A 16,122-nucleotide genomic window follows, 5' to 3' on the forward strand; every position below is an offset into this window, starting at 1 on the left:
ATGCTGGACTATCAAGTTTCAACTAATCAATTGAATTTTATATATTTATATTATATTCTGAGTAAGTGAATGTAGCCTCCTCAATGACTAAACATACTTAAGTTGTCATAATCCTTTTGTCATAATGAGAAACAAATAACTAAACATCGCAGTAGCTACGCGTCAAAAATATGTTCATTTAATTATTGACGACAAAGAAACCATAATTAAAGCATAATGAAATGATTGAGTGGCTGCTATTATCCTTTCCACTTTCTTTGAACAAAGACAAGGGCCTTTGATGTTATCTTGTTAACTATTTATGTTTACCATAGATTACAATGGCGTCAGGCGGCTTTCGTTTTGTTTTATTAATGTTAAGATAATTATATAAATTATCTAAATAATTGGAGAATTTTGTTTTTAAATATTCAAATTAATATTCTCTTCTTACTTACTTTTTAATGGAAAGTTTTATAATAAGAACATTATTTTTGTTTTTTCTGAACTAATATTGTTTTTGGATTTTGACATTCGAAAAACTTTTCCTTAATTTCTTTATCCTACATTGCATTTTTCTTTTTTTTTTTGGTATGAAAATAGAGTACATATAAGCCATTATTAACATTAGATTTTGCTATCATCCTACGTTCACTTTTTAAGAGAAGAAGTATCACTGAAAATTGTACCCATGTCATCCCTTTTTACCACGTGAATTCTTTAAAGTTGTATTTTGAAACTTTAATTTGGGAAAAAGTCATTTAGATTTTAATTTAATGTAAAAAATTTTTATTACGGGGGATAAGAAATATAGCGAGGACAAGTATGAGCTTTTAAAAGCCCCAACTTGTAGGAAAATTTCTCTTCAAGCTTCAAGGTAAGTAAAACCCTATTATCATAGGACAACTCTTGAGTTATGACTATTTTTCAATTAAGTTTTTAATCTTTTATTGTATCTTAGCGAGTTCTTAATCTTTGATTTGTATTCAAACAAATTCTTAATTTAAACAAAAAATTAATTGTCATATATTAATTGATTTTTTTATCCATATGACATATTATGTGAATTATTACTGTCATTTTTATCTATGTGATATGATGTAAACCACTAACGTGATTAGTGGAATTGGTCAAGTTAGTTATCACATGTCATCCCAATTGTCATGTAATCACGTCAGCTTTCACATAATCATCTCAACTTGTTAGTTCATGTATTTTGTGAGCATAAGATGCCAGGGGCGGAGCATCCCTTTGTAATGGGGGACCATGGCTCCTCAGAAATTTTGAAATTTTTTATATATTATATATTTTTTAATAATTTTTTAAAATAATTTTTATTAAAAAATTAATATAATTAAAAAATAATAAAATGACCTTACAAGCTCATTCAATTTTACTCAAATTCTTAATTTTTTAAAATTTTTTAAGTTTCTCCACTCATCTTTTTCTCTTTTCTTTTCTATCATTGTATTGTGAAATTATAAAAAGATAAAGTTTTTATTTAATTTTTCTATTTATATTATTATTATTTTTATTTATTTTTTTCAATTATATTCTATTTGCTCATATATTTTAAGTTTCTATAGATTTTCCTTTTTAAATTTCTACGAATCATCAACTATATTCTTTTTTTTTGTTATATAGGTTATATCTCCTATTTGTCATAATTTTTTTTATTATATGAATTTTATTTTTAATGATTTTAATTTTTAAAAAATAAAAATTATTGTATATGTAGTTCTCAAATATAAGTTCTAGTGTTACATTATTGGTTGTTGTTTAAAATTTCACTAATATTTTGTTTTTTATTAATCCTAATTATATAAGAAAAAATTATTTTGAGTATATGTTTTTAATGTGCTCTATATTTTATATATAGTTGAAAGAAAATTATTTGAGTATAAAAAGAAATTATTAATTCTATATATCGCATTTAACTATTTATAGTTTATACATTATAGTTTGATATTTAGAATTACAAACTTAATTATAAAAAAATAAAAATATTAGATGTTGACAATATTAATTTTTTAGTCGTTATATTAAGAAAGACAATACTTCAAAACAAAATGAATGATAAGTTTCTTACAAATAATTTAGTTATTTATATTAAAAAAGATATTACCATCATTGAACAAAACTTTTCTAGAACACTGTTATAAGTTTTTTTCTTTTTGTTTCTTTTGATTTACATGTTATATAAAATTATTGTCTATTATAAATCTTTTGATTATTAATGGTTAAGTTCAATATATTAGTTTTAAAAAATTTTAACTTTTATTCTTCTTAGACTTTGGCTCCTTTAATAAAAATTAGCTAGCTCCGCCCCTGCTAGTTGACATTTGATTTAATGACAATTAATTTTTTTAATAGGGCTAAGGAAGTGTTTGATATAAAGAAAATTGCTCACATTTCCTGTAATGTAAGTGATAAAATTACAATGTTTGGTAAGAGAAAAAATCAATGTAATGTAACATTACATTTGAAAACCAATATAATCTTATTTTACCACTTACTAGGCAACGAAAAAAAAATTTGATTTATCATTGTTACCTTTGTTCCTTCAACGAGATAATCACATTACATCTAAAAACCAATATAATCTTACTTTACCACCTGCTAGGCAAAGTAAAAAAAAAAAAAAAAAATTGATTTACCATTATTACCTTTGTTCCTTCAACAAGATACTTTGGTCTAATAAAACTAATTCTTTTTTCTAAAATATTTTTTGATTTCTTAAAAATAAAAAAAATCTAAAAAATAAGGAGAGAGAAAGAAAGAGTGGTTTTTGCATGAGTGTAATTGTAAAGAATGTGATTGTAAGGAATGTAATTATTAGAAAAATAACATTTTAGGGTTTGATATATGAGGAAAGTGTAGATTAAAATATTGGGAGGATAACATTACAATATTTGGTTTATAAGCAGTTTATTAGGAATATGATGTTAATTTTCAAAATTACCCTTATGTATAAAAATGCAAGTTTAATATACTTGCATGAATATCGTCATATTTTTAATTATATAATAAAAATGTAATAAAATTTTTAATTATACAAAATGAACAATATCTTACAAGTTGGTGTAAATTGTGACAGTAAGAGGAAGAAGAGAAAAGAGAAAAGAACCAAAAAGGGAAAAATGAAAAAAAGAATTCGGTCATTTTTTTGAATTGAAGGAGGATAAAAATGTCAAATCAAGTTTTCTAACTTTATAGAGTAAGTTGCAATATGAGATTGTATTAGTTTTTCATTGTAATCACATTATTTTTATTAGTTGTAAAGTGATTGCAATGTAACTAAAATTGGATTTTTTTTTTCATACCAAATGCTGCAATATAATTTAAATGGTTACATTGGACGGAATGTTGGTGTACATCACTTAAAATCAAAATATTTTAATATTTATTATATTATTAAATCTATTATTTTATTAAAAAGGAATATTCTTTTTTAATTAAATAATATCCAAATCACTTAAAATCATAGTAGTTTAATATTTTATTTTATATTATTAAATTTATTATTTTTATTAAAAAGGAATATTCTTTTCTAATTAATTATATCTAAATTACTTAAAATCAAAATATTTTAATATTGGATGTGATATTATTAAATTTATTATTTTATTAAAAATAATATTTTTATTTAATTTATATATAAATCACTTAAAATCAAAATATAGTGACAAAATTGAAATAATAAGAATTTTATTAAAAGCATACTTACAAAATATACACAAAAGTTCTACTATAATAAGAAATGAAAATAAAATATATGAGATTAATTTGATCTTGCTTCATATAAATTTAATTTCAAATTATGAATTAAAGAGTATATATGTAATCAACATATTAGAGTGCCTCAAAAAATTTATTAAAGAGGGGGAATAGCAAGATTTATTGAACGGATGATATTGTATTTAAATTTACATTAAAAAAAACATACAAGTATATTAAACTTATTTTCATATATATATATAAGAGTAATTTTGGAAATTAATATCACATTTTTAGTAAAGTGCTTGTAAATCAAGTAGTGCAATATTATCTTTTCAGTATTTAAATCAGTATTTTTCCATATATACCAAAATGCTGTAGTGTTCTCTTTTTAGTAATCACATTCCCTAGGATGACACTTCTTGCAATCACATTATATTGTAAGGCACCAAAATGTTATCTAAGAGTTGATTTGGGTACTAATCAAAATTTAAAGGCCATAATATAATGGCTTTTTTACTATTTAAGTCATAATTTTTTAAATAAAGAGATCATACATCAATCAATGAGTCAAACGTTCGGATATAACGCTCATGTTGTTAGCACAAGTATTTGTTGCATTAAAAAGTAGGTTGATCAACTATTTTCACTAGAAAGAAAATTGAAAATCCAGTTTTTAACTCAATAAATGAAAAATGGTTTCGATCTTTAATTCTAGGAGAAAGTGTACCCATGTATTGCTATTAGATTAGTCAATTTAAGTCAGATTTAGGTTCTTACGGGGGGATTACAAGGTTGTTGGAGCAAATGAATGTAAGTAAAATTCTCACACACAAAAGAATCAAAAGGTTACACGAACTCAAATAATTATGAATTTATTCTTGGGATGTCAAGTAATCGACACGTAGAAGAAGAACATGAAGTAGAGCAAATACCCAGCAACTTTGACAAAAACTCTTGCACTCATTACATTTTTCTCCGAAAGGAGATGTATCCTGTGTTGCACAACTTATAGGTACAATAAATTGCTTTCTGTACGCCCTATTCTCATCTCTGTTGGAAATTAAATGTCTTAATTGAGTAGGCGTAAATGAACGCGAAGAGGATACAGATTCCAACAATTATGATTGCCACCACTCCCACAAAGTCATCTCTAAAATCGAAATAGCTTCTTAAAAACTGTTCTACTGTTTCACCGGACTCAAATTTATCCTTAACGTCCCCAAATTGTGATGTAATCAATCCGTACAAGGTCCAAGCAAAGGGGCAAAACCAGTAGTACCATCTCCACCAGATTGGAATCCTCTGTCGTTAGAGTACAATTTCACTTCATTAGCCTATGCTCTACAGTCTCATACTGTGTTATCAACAAATACGCATAAGGTTGTGACTGCCTGGAGCTTACCGTTCGGGGAATAAGGAATCCTGAGAAAAGGTTCCATATCCCGTAGAAGAAAGACGAAACTATGCCAGCAATGTTGTGGTTGGGAGTCACAGCCACGGTCATCATTCCATAGAAGGAGAAGTACAAGAACGTGAAGTACATGAAGAAGAGATACCAGAAGAACTTGCTAGCTGTCCATTCAAATCCCATCATGGAATATACCATGACACCATATATAATTCTCTGAATCAAGACATGAATGTAGCTCAATCACAACCTGCAAAATAAACAGGCTTCGTCAGGCACGAAAACTGCTGATTTTCCTCTTAAAGAAGACTATTTTTATCATTTCTGGTTGGATTAACTTGAATATTTTATTCACAAGTTCCTCACAACTCCTGAAAGTTCAAATATCCAACTTCGGTACTCTTTCCTGACACCTAAACAAATTACATTGTCATAATTACCATTTATATAGATGACTTAATTAGTTAGCTGTGATTAAAAAAACTCCACGTAATTAGGGTATGAAAGTTAAAATATCCAACTTCGGTACTCTTTCCTGACACCTAAACAAATTACATTGTCATAATTACCATCTATATAGATGACTTAATTAGTTAGCTGTGATTCAAAAAACTCCACGTAATTAGGGTACCTGTCCAAAGGCATATGGCAAAGCTGAGTACATTCCAGTTGCTCTTTCTCTACTGACGCAGTGTTTTGAAATCCTAAGAACATTACTGAAGCATGCATAGAACCCATTGCATTTAAAATATCCTGTTGCCTTGTTCTGCAATTTCCAAAATTTCAATTGCATTACTGATTGAAATAGCAGAAATCATCTAGTTATAACTGCATAATGTGCCTTATAGAATTGTACACCTTTTTGATCCTAGATCCCAGAATATTGTCCCAAATAGTAGAGCAATAAAAGTTGTGAATATCAATCTCACTGCAGTGTATGGTGGATTTCTCCAATAAGACCAGTGTTGCTTCCATAGGCATGACATACACTGGGAGAGGAAAGGCTGAGAGTATCTAGTCGGGAAGTACAAATCTTTGGAACCTGGAGCAGTAGTGCTAAGGTCCTTCACTAGTGCTTTATTTCTCCTGCACTTACATTTTATAAGTTTAATAGTACCCATAATACTATGTGCATCTAAACAGAACAAATTTTCAAGGACCTAATTATTTCCTTTGAAAGTCATGTCAGTTGAAACATCAATTTCTTAATGTTATAAAATTTTCAAGGACCTAATTATAACCGCTTTTGCTTCATTCTAATTTTAGAATTAAAACATTTAGTTCCCTCAGTTATGTTTTTCCTTTTCACTCCTTGAGACTCTCAGGTGATCCTACCTGTATGGTTCCCAGTTCCTATATATGTCAGTGAAGTTTATACCAAGGGCATCTTCTTGTGCAGCTGTAGTAATCTCCAACATCCAAGTTGCAGGATTGTAACCATCTTTTATCCTTGGGATTCCATTCATTCCCTTGCAAAAGAGAAACTTATATCAACAATTTAGTTCAAGATGTGCTGTGACTTAGATGACAAAATGCACCCTTTAGACTAACCTCAAAATACTTGATCAAGTGACAGGAATGGCGGCCTAATGGACCCACATATATTTCTTCACCTCCTCTTTTCAACAAAAGCAGTTGTATTTTGCCATTTATGTGCTTGTATTAGTTTCCTAAAATCCAAAAATATAATTAATATCTAAAAGTGTAAAAGAGGACTCTCACCTCATCAAAAGAAACAAATATATCGATACTTGGCTGGTGAATTGTGCACACAACTGGGCATTATTTAACAAGTGGATATAGAGGTACGAGAAGGAAAAAAATAATTTGTGGGGAAAGGTAGTTGCGAAAAAAATAGGAGCGAATCCCATTGGTCTCCTGTCCAACACAAACACAAATAGGGAGTTTTCCAACACTTAAAAAAATATTTTGAAACCACTATATGCTGCTAATGATTTTTTCTCGCAAGTGACTTCTAATTTACAGATGGTGGTTAGGAATGGCAGAGACATCAAATTTTGGAAGGATCAGTGGACCGAATAGAGGACTCTTAAGGAAAGCTACCTTAGTATCTACGCTTTGGCTCAAAACAACAGTGGAAACATTGATGAGTTCGATTGCTAGACCAAGGACAATGGGAGTGGCTTTTTGAACTAAGGAGGCAACCGTTCGGTTGAGAGGAAGCTCAATGGCAACAGTTCAAGGATACAGTGGAGGAATATCAATTGTGCAAGCATTTAGAGGACAATTTTGTGTGGAAGGGTTCAACTTTAGGGCAATATTCAGTCAAATCATTCTGTAAAGAAGTGATGAAAAATGATAGCAGGGAAGAGATGGCATCGGGAAAGATTTGGTTTAATTTGGCTCCCCTAAGAATCGAAATGTTTTGTTGGCAACTCATGCATGAGAGGGTGGCGGTCAAGTATGAACTATTTAGAAGAGGATTGATAACTGAAGATGCTGCCATCTGTGTCTTGTGTTAAAAAGAGTGAGAGACAGTAAGGCATCTTTTCATTCATTGTCCTATAACATGAAGTGTATGGATGAAATGGTATTGTAAATGGGGACTAGTAGAGGCTGTCCCTAATAGCCTAAGTAGACAAGTAGATGTTCATTTGTGGAAAATGGCTTTCTATACTTTATCTTGATCTGTCTGTTTACAATGGAATGATATGGTTTTTAGGGGACACAGTGGGATAGTAATCAAGTCTATGAGATGAGTAAATTAAGGGTGGCAACTTGGGCTAAAGCTAAATGGCCTCACGATTACGGAGTTGTGCTCAATACTTACAAATGCCCAAATGTCAGAATAGAGGCGGCTAAAGTCAAGATCGTAAGACAAGTTAAACGCTGGAGCAAACCTGCTTATGGTTGGATGAAGTTCAATGTGGATGGGGCTACCCAAGGGTGCCTAAAAGAAGTTAGGATTCAAGGAGTTCTCAGGGATGATACATGAGAGATTAAGATCCTTTTTTCAAAAGCAATCAAAATGGGAGATTCTTACCTTGTTGAAATCAGGGCAATTAGGGAAGCTTTCATTGTTTTTTCAGTTTCTAGATGAGCCCAAACTCACACTATGATCATTGAGAGCGATTCAAAAAATGCTATCAAATGGGCTAACGATCCAAGCAGCTCGCCTTGGAGAATGAGGAAGTGGATTCTTCATATTGAGAGGTTGAAAAGAAGTTAAGAGATGGGAGGTCAACATCTTTATGGAGATTAACCATTTGGCTAATAACCTTGCTAAGGATGGGGTACTCTATCAAGCTGACATCTTAAGGGTTTTCGAGCAAGGAGGGTAAGGCAATGACACTTTTTGAAGGTTGTCCTTGATGGTTTTGGTTTATTCTTGCGTTATGTAGAGCTCAAGTGATGTTATCCCTCGTTTTACCTTAAACAGGGTTTTTGGGCTATTGCTAGTTTGATTCTTGGGTTTGGCTATTGCTGGTTGTTGTATACTAGATAAAGGGTGTGATGGAAGCTTTTGCCTTATTTTTTGTTGTGCTCATGCACTTTGTTGCTGTGTATGGCTATTCATTGAGGATGATTCTTGCTTCTTGCTGGCCGTTTGGTTTTGTCAATATTTTGTTTGCAAGCTAGTTGGACTTTCCTTTGATGGATGTGTTAGGGGAGTTCATGTCATAATGACATTCTTTTTTTGTGTGAATTGTGTTGGTATGCCTATCTTGTGGGCATGGTTCTCAAGTTGGGGGGGGGGGGGGGGGGGAGGGGTTTCTTTTTGGTCTTTCTTGGTTTTTTATGGAGGTTGGTTAGTGTGTAAATGAGTTGGAGTGCCTCAATTTTGTAGATTCTCTGTATTAAAGGGATGTTGTCCTTGGATTCCCATGATTGACTCCTTAATTGGGTTTTTTGTATAATCAGGAGACAATTTGCTTGGTTAAATGTACATCTTTTGAGGGTAACTTTGTTACCTCTATTAATGAAATTCTTTACTTTTCAAAAAAAAAAAAAAGTGCACTCAACAGTTCGTCTTGTGTCAACTATGTTCCTAACTGTTATCATGACAATTCCTGCTACCCTGGCATCAAGACTAGAAGTTGGCTCATCCATGAACATTATGGATGGGTTGGCAACTAGCTCAACAGCAATTGTCAGCCTCTTGTGCTACTTAATTAAAAGACTATTCGCCCTTGATAATCTTACTAGTGTTTCTCTTAATGCATGAGCGGACCCACCTTGAGAAGAGTGGTGTCACATGACACCACTCATTTAGCAAAAATTTTTACTTCTTATACAACTTTATAGAGTTTTATTAAGTTTTAATAGTTAATAATACTAATGAACCCATTAAGTTTTTAACAATTTTGTATGGAATGGGGTTAAAGATTCCAAGCATAGTAAATTTATTAAAAAGTAATTTATAGATTAATATTTAAATATTACATGGAAAAATAAAAAAATTTTCTTCTATAATTTAAGATTTTATTAAAAAAGTCAAAACTTAAACCACTCTCCCTTCCCATCATACTCTTTATATTTGTAGTGACGCTTCCTTTTCTTAGTCTTTGGTTGTGTTTTTCACTTTCCCTATCCAAAAATTCAAGTCCTATATCAAATGAGTGATGAGTGGATGAATGATTGCTTGGTGATATATATTGAAACAGATGTATTTGATAATATTTCTATTAATGTTATCATAAACTGTTTTTAAAATATGAAAAATTATCATGGACAATTATAGTTATTTTAAATATTTTTACTTGTATTAAATGAATATACTAAATTTACATTATTTTAATTTAATTCTAAAACTTCTAGTTTGTGGATTTTAACATATTTATATTTTTTAAATTATTATTATTATTTTAGTTATGACACCACTTAGAAAAATTTTTAAGTCCACCCCTGTATTAATGAGTTCAATTCCACAAGCTCCATAACTTTCTCAATGAACATCTATAACCCATTAATTTGAGTAGCAAATAAGCTAAAATGCTTAAACAAGAAATGTTGTGTTAATGTCCACTTCAGACCTCTAGAACATTATAGGTCCCATTAATCATAGGCATTGAGGATTTCTTTTTAATGCTACTATTTTGACTATTTATCCATCAAAAGAAGAAAGGAAATGGAGGAAGTGATAACATTATTGTCTTGGTCTTAGAATCAATCTCTAGGGGTAGTCTTCGTCATTCAAAAAAAAGCAAGGACTTATAAACAGTAACATAGGATGAATGTATATATGTTTGCTCACAATACCCTGATACACGAGCAAACGTTTCTTGCTTCTTTGGGTACCCAGAAATTGTAATTCTTCTATCAATTTAACCACCTGTCTTTCTTCCAGCCAACACATCCATTAGGGTTGTCCTGCTAACACCACTAACCTTTATTAGAGCTGATAGGACTCCAAGCTTGAAAGCACCACTCACCCCTTTCAAAAGTTCCAACCTATCCTTTGGAACACCTTAAGCTTTCATTTCTTGCAAGCAATGTAAAATATCAACTTGTAGGATTCAATTAAAACTTTGTACTCTGTGAAGAAAAAGAATTATATAGAATGGTTACACATCCACTGTGCCATTCCAAAAACAGCCTAAAATGCTAAAAGCCATAACCAATGATCTTTGTTTCTTGCAAATATTTATTCATATGTTGTGCAAAATCAATTTATTAAGTCAAAATATAACAAAAACCTGAACAGAAGCCTTGGAGGTTAAAGTTGACAGATACTTGAGGCTTATGTACAATATATCTAATTTCATTGAAAATGATGGAAAGTGGTTCAAAGGGGAGAACCATCCTCCATATCCTATGCTAACCTGCATCACTAATGCTGCCCACTCTTGCAAATGATGTCCTAGATGATTTCCCTTTAATTATCGCATGATAGAATTTAGAATTAGTATCACCATACTTCAACCAGTCAATCTTAGCCCTTTGCTGCGACATAACCTCCTTTTGAGAAAGAACTAAATTGTACTCTTCAACTAAAGCAACCTCCAGATTTTGAAGATAGCCATTCGGTCCTTTATCAAGGTGCCGTTGGACTCTTTGAAGTCTTGCCAGTAATCTTCGCTTCCTTTTCACTAAATCACCAAAGAACTTATATTTTCATATTTCTAAAGCATCCGCTAATTTCTTTAATGTCAAAGTAAGATTGCCATCTTCAAAATTCCAAGTTTCTCTCACAAATTTATCAAAGCTTGGACGAGACATCCAAGTCTCTTTAAATATGAATTTCTCTTATCTACTTGTATGGCAAAATACTTTGGCACTTCACCAAAATAGGATGATGATGAGAGTGAGTTTGAGGAAGATTTAATACCTAAGCATATGGGAAGAGATCACACCAAGCCTCATTAACCATTGCTCTATCCAATCTTTTGCTAATGTACGCCAAGCCATCTCCTTTCTTACTCCATGTGTATTTTGGTTCGAATGTACCTAAATAAAAAAGGCTACAATAATTTAAGCAGTCAATCATCTGATTGGATTGAGAGAAGTTCAAGCTACGCCTTCCTTTCTTTTCATCAGCTGAAATAACTTGGTTGAAATCTCCCATCACTCACAAAGGCAAAGAATGTAGCTCACTAGCTAAGCATAGAAACTACCAAAGCCTTTTCCTCTCTCCTGCCATGGGACTTCCATAAACCATCGTCAAAAGCCATTTACCTTATGATGAAGTAACCATAGCATGGATTAGTTGTGATGAGTATGCCAATATTTCAATTTGTAGTAAAGTTTCATCCAACAACAACCATATACCCCTTGAAAAACCACCTGCCTCTACTCTAAAAAAAATTAGAAAATCCAATTCTACGACATATCTAAGTTGCTCTATCATCTGAAATTCTTGGCTTCAAGATGATTACTAATTGTAACTTATGGATTATGATCATATCCTTTACATTCCTAACAATTCTACAAGAGGTTGCTCCTTTTACATTCTAACTCAAAATATTAGTCATAAAATAATAAAATAAACAAGAACAACTGGTAATAATCATAACAATCCATCAGCAAGAATTAATTTTACATGATATCATGTTCCCTTTTTTCAATTTTCATAAGATCCTTTTTTTTTTATGGACAGTCCCTTTTTCACGTGTAGTACCATTCATTCCCACCCTTAAGTTATTGGTAATACCTTCACGGGCTAAAGTATTAGGAATTTCAATACTTTGGTTGGGCATTTGAAGGCTTCCATCTGGCAATTTTACTGTTCCTGCATCTCTATTCATTAATTCATGAGACATTTCAATGGCATCAAGAGCTCTATTATTGTCCTATGTCTTGGCTGCACTATTAGGCACCGAAATCTTCTTTGAAGAGGCTATTTTAATGGCACTAGAGCAAACGTTTTTACCCTTTGCTTTAGTTGAAGACTACTCTCTATTTGCAACATTGGCAGAATGTTGCAAAAATTGCTTCAATATCTCCTTATCTTTCAAGCTGGTTACAATTCTCTGTTATTTAGCTACTAACGGCACAAAAAAATGCTTGCTCTAAAGATTTAGGGATCACCTTTTCTTCATCGAATTCTTCTAACAAGTGGAATCTCAAGCCTGATTTTGGGTTGCTTTTAATAATCTCTTTATGGCTAGTTTGCTTCCCTCTAGTCTTTGCTCCTCCCTTCATTCGATTAACATCATTCTTCTTATAGTTCTTTTTAGCTACCATTCATGGACCAAATCTATAGGTATCAAAATCCTTTACATGATTCTTATTTAAATCATCCACTTTCAGTGCTTCCTCCTCAGACAATCCTTTATTCACTCTTTGTTTCACAAAACAAACCTCTATAATATGACCAAATTTGCCACAATGAAAATAAAGCATTTTGAGTTCTTCATACTCAATTCTCTGCCATTGCCCACCAATAAAGACCTTCGACATTAATGGTTTAATAAGGTCTAATTGCACACACATATTGGCAAATTTGCCTTTAGTGGAATAGGAAGTAGTCTTGTCTATTCTTAGAGTTTGTTTCAGCTTATTTCCAATTCTCGATAAAATGTTTCTATCATAGTAGTCAATTGGCACGCTTGGCAGTCTAATCCAAGCAGCAACTAAATCAATGGATGCTTCCTCTAAATGAAAGCCTAGAGACCATTTTTTAATAGTCAAATAATGATCCGCAAAAATCCACAAACCTTCAGAGAGAACATAATTATAGTCAGACTTGTTATTGAATCGAAAACAATAGTACCCATTATCAAGGTCTACTACTTGAAAATCACCAATCAAAGACCATAACTGCTTAACGCTATTACAAAGATAGGTATAGCTAATATCTCTCCTAAGTAGCTTGACAATGAGATTATTCTTCCATGGTTTTTGGATTCTCTATTTCTTCTTTCTATTCAGCCTTATATAAAGCCATTCTATCATTGCTTCATTAGTTTCTTCATCCGAATTTGAGTCATCAAGTATTTCGCCGTCCTCTTTGAACTCCTCATCAAGCTGTAGGGTTTCTTGGTCTCCATGCATAAAAATATTACGACTTGACGATTTAGCAATATCTCTTTCAACTAGAACCTATTCAAAACCATAGGGAACATTTGGCTGATTTGAGTTTGCATTAGAATCCAAACGAAACCTTCCTCTTTTCAATCCTAGTTTTACTTCATTCAGAACTTTATCCATCCCAACTAGCGATGATGGATCTCTAATCGGATCCACCTCCATAAGGCACGATGTGCAAGATTTCCTCAATATGGTGCAAGATAGCAACTATCTGTTAATGTGTGTCTCCAAAGCTTTTCATAAATTTTTATTTTGTTATTATTATTTTTACATAAAATTTAAATATTGAAAATTTAAATAATCTAGTCTAGCATGCAATAAATCAAAAGAATGCTCAACAGTATAAGCAAAAGAATTATTCATTTCATTGATATTGAGTTTGAACATTCCGTCATGGGAATATCCTTTTCCAACAAATACAACATTTTTTGATATTACAACCTTGCCATATTCTAGTACAATCTTAAAATCATTTTTACATAATAGATGTGCAGATACAAGATTTTTTCTAATTTCAAGAACATGGAATACATTAGGTAAAATTAATTTCTACTCTGAGGTAAATTTTAACTCAACCATTCCTTTGCCAAGCACTTTAGCAGGGTTATGGTTCCTTGTTAGAATTTCTTCTAGTTTTTTGAGTTCTTCATAACTCTTAAACTGCCTTTCGTCATTGCAAATAACGATGTTAACGTGTAAGGCACCTACTTATTTTGAAGTACACGAACCTGAACCCTATAAAAAATAAACTACCTAAAACTTATTAACTACCCTAATATTTTTTAAAATTACTACCCTAATCCTAACACTAATACATCCCGACAACCTGATAATTACCCTAACCCGTTTAAAAACTTGATTATGTAAAACAATTATTAAAATACTATTCATGGGTACCTAATTACCCGAATTAGAATCCGTATCCATATATAATGATATTTCTCTTATATATTCCGTATAATTTATTAATAATTAAATTAATTAAAACACACAAATAATAAAATTTAAATTTAAATAATCAAAAATAAATATCTCAAAGATAATTAATAAATTTATTAGTTATAATTTTTGTAATGTTAACACAAAATAGAAACTAAATATATGTTTATATTTAAAGCACATACACACACACACATACACACCCACCCATATATATATATAACAATTATATTCCTTTTAAATGAACTTAATATATATAAAGTCTATATATTAAAAGACATTACAAGTTAATTAATAATTATAGTTTCATGAATTAATTTAATTAACTATAAGAGTTTGTTCTTAATTACATTAAATTAAAAAAAATAACTACATTTCAGAACTATTCTAATCTCACAACTTCTCTTTAGGTTTATCTATTATAAGTTTATATAAACAAAGTTATATATATTATAATTAATAATTTTATAAGTTATAGTTTTGTAATGTTAACACAAAATAAAAAGTAAATATGTTTATATTTAAAGTATATATATACTAAAAATATTTTAGTATATATATATAATAGTATTTATAGTTCTTATAAATTAATACAATATATAAACTGTATATATTGAAAGACATTACAAGTGAATTAATAATAATTGTTTCATGAATTAATTTAATTAACTATATGGATTTGTCTTTAATTTCATGAAAATAAGAAAATAGTTAGGTTCCAAAACTACTCTAATATCAAAAGTTCTCTTTAAGTATATATGTTATAAGTTTATATAAATAATGGTATATATATTATAATTAATAATTTTACAAGTCATAATTTTTGTAATGCTAAAACACAAAATAGAAAGTAAATATATTTATGTTAAAAGTATATATGTAACAGTTATTATATTCCTTTATAATATGATATGATATTCATATTATTTAAACATGATTGACAATCTAATAATTTTTTAATTTAAATATATTAATGTCACCATATTTATAATTAGAGTAACTATAGTTTTCATATATTTGTTAGTTTTTGACAAAAATAATTGCTTGTAAAGTTGATAAAAATTGTATATTTTTAATTTAATTATTAAAATAATAATAATATATTTATAAATGATAATCGAGTTTAGGCAACAGGTACCCAAGGGGTGGTACAGAAACCCAATTCGGGTAGTGATTTCACTACCCGAATTCGTTCCAAACTTGATTATAGGGTATGTTAACCTTATATAACCGAATCAGGGTATCCGCGGGTATCCTGTAATAGTGTACCCATTGCCATCCCTAATTACAAACATGAATAGTAGCATCAGAATGTAGTTATCATTTTGATTATTTTGTTGTAGTAGCCATGCGTACTTCGGTAACCATTCCAATATACATTTGAAGCACCATCGCAACAAGTTCTATGACTTCATGTTCAACAAGGTTTACCCTCTTCTTAAAACCAAAAACGGTAATCTTGTTTTCAAGATTTCTAGAATTTTTGAACTTGCACTCCTTGATAAAATGCCATTTCTTTTCACAATGATAACACATTTTATCTCTCTTAAATTTCTTGAAGTCAATTTTCTAGACTCTGTTTCTTT

The 16,122-nt window shown here is 30.5% G+C and overlaps 2 pseudogenes; both read right to left on the reverse strand.

Annotated features, from left to right (window-relative positions):
* Positions 1–4,743: 4,743 nt before the first annotated feature.
* On the reverse strand, positions 4,744–7,574 carry LOC108663220 (pleiotropic drug resistance protein 1-like; annotated as a pseudogene).
* Positions 7,575–9,064: 1,490 nt separating this feature from the next.
* Positions 9,065–10,870, reverse strand: LOC148760684 (pleiotropic drug resistance protein 1-like; annotated as a pseudogene).
* Positions 10,871–16,122: the final 5,252 nt, after the last annotated feature.

This window comes from Theobroma cacao, chromosome 9 (genome assembly GCF_053813885.1).
Source record: "Theobroma cacao isolate CCN51 chromosome 9, ASM5381388v1, whole genome shotgun sequence".
NCBI classification, from domain to species: domain Eukaryota; kingdom Viridiplantae; phylum Streptophyta; class Magnoliopsida; order Malvales; family Malvaceae; genus Theobroma; species Theobroma cacao.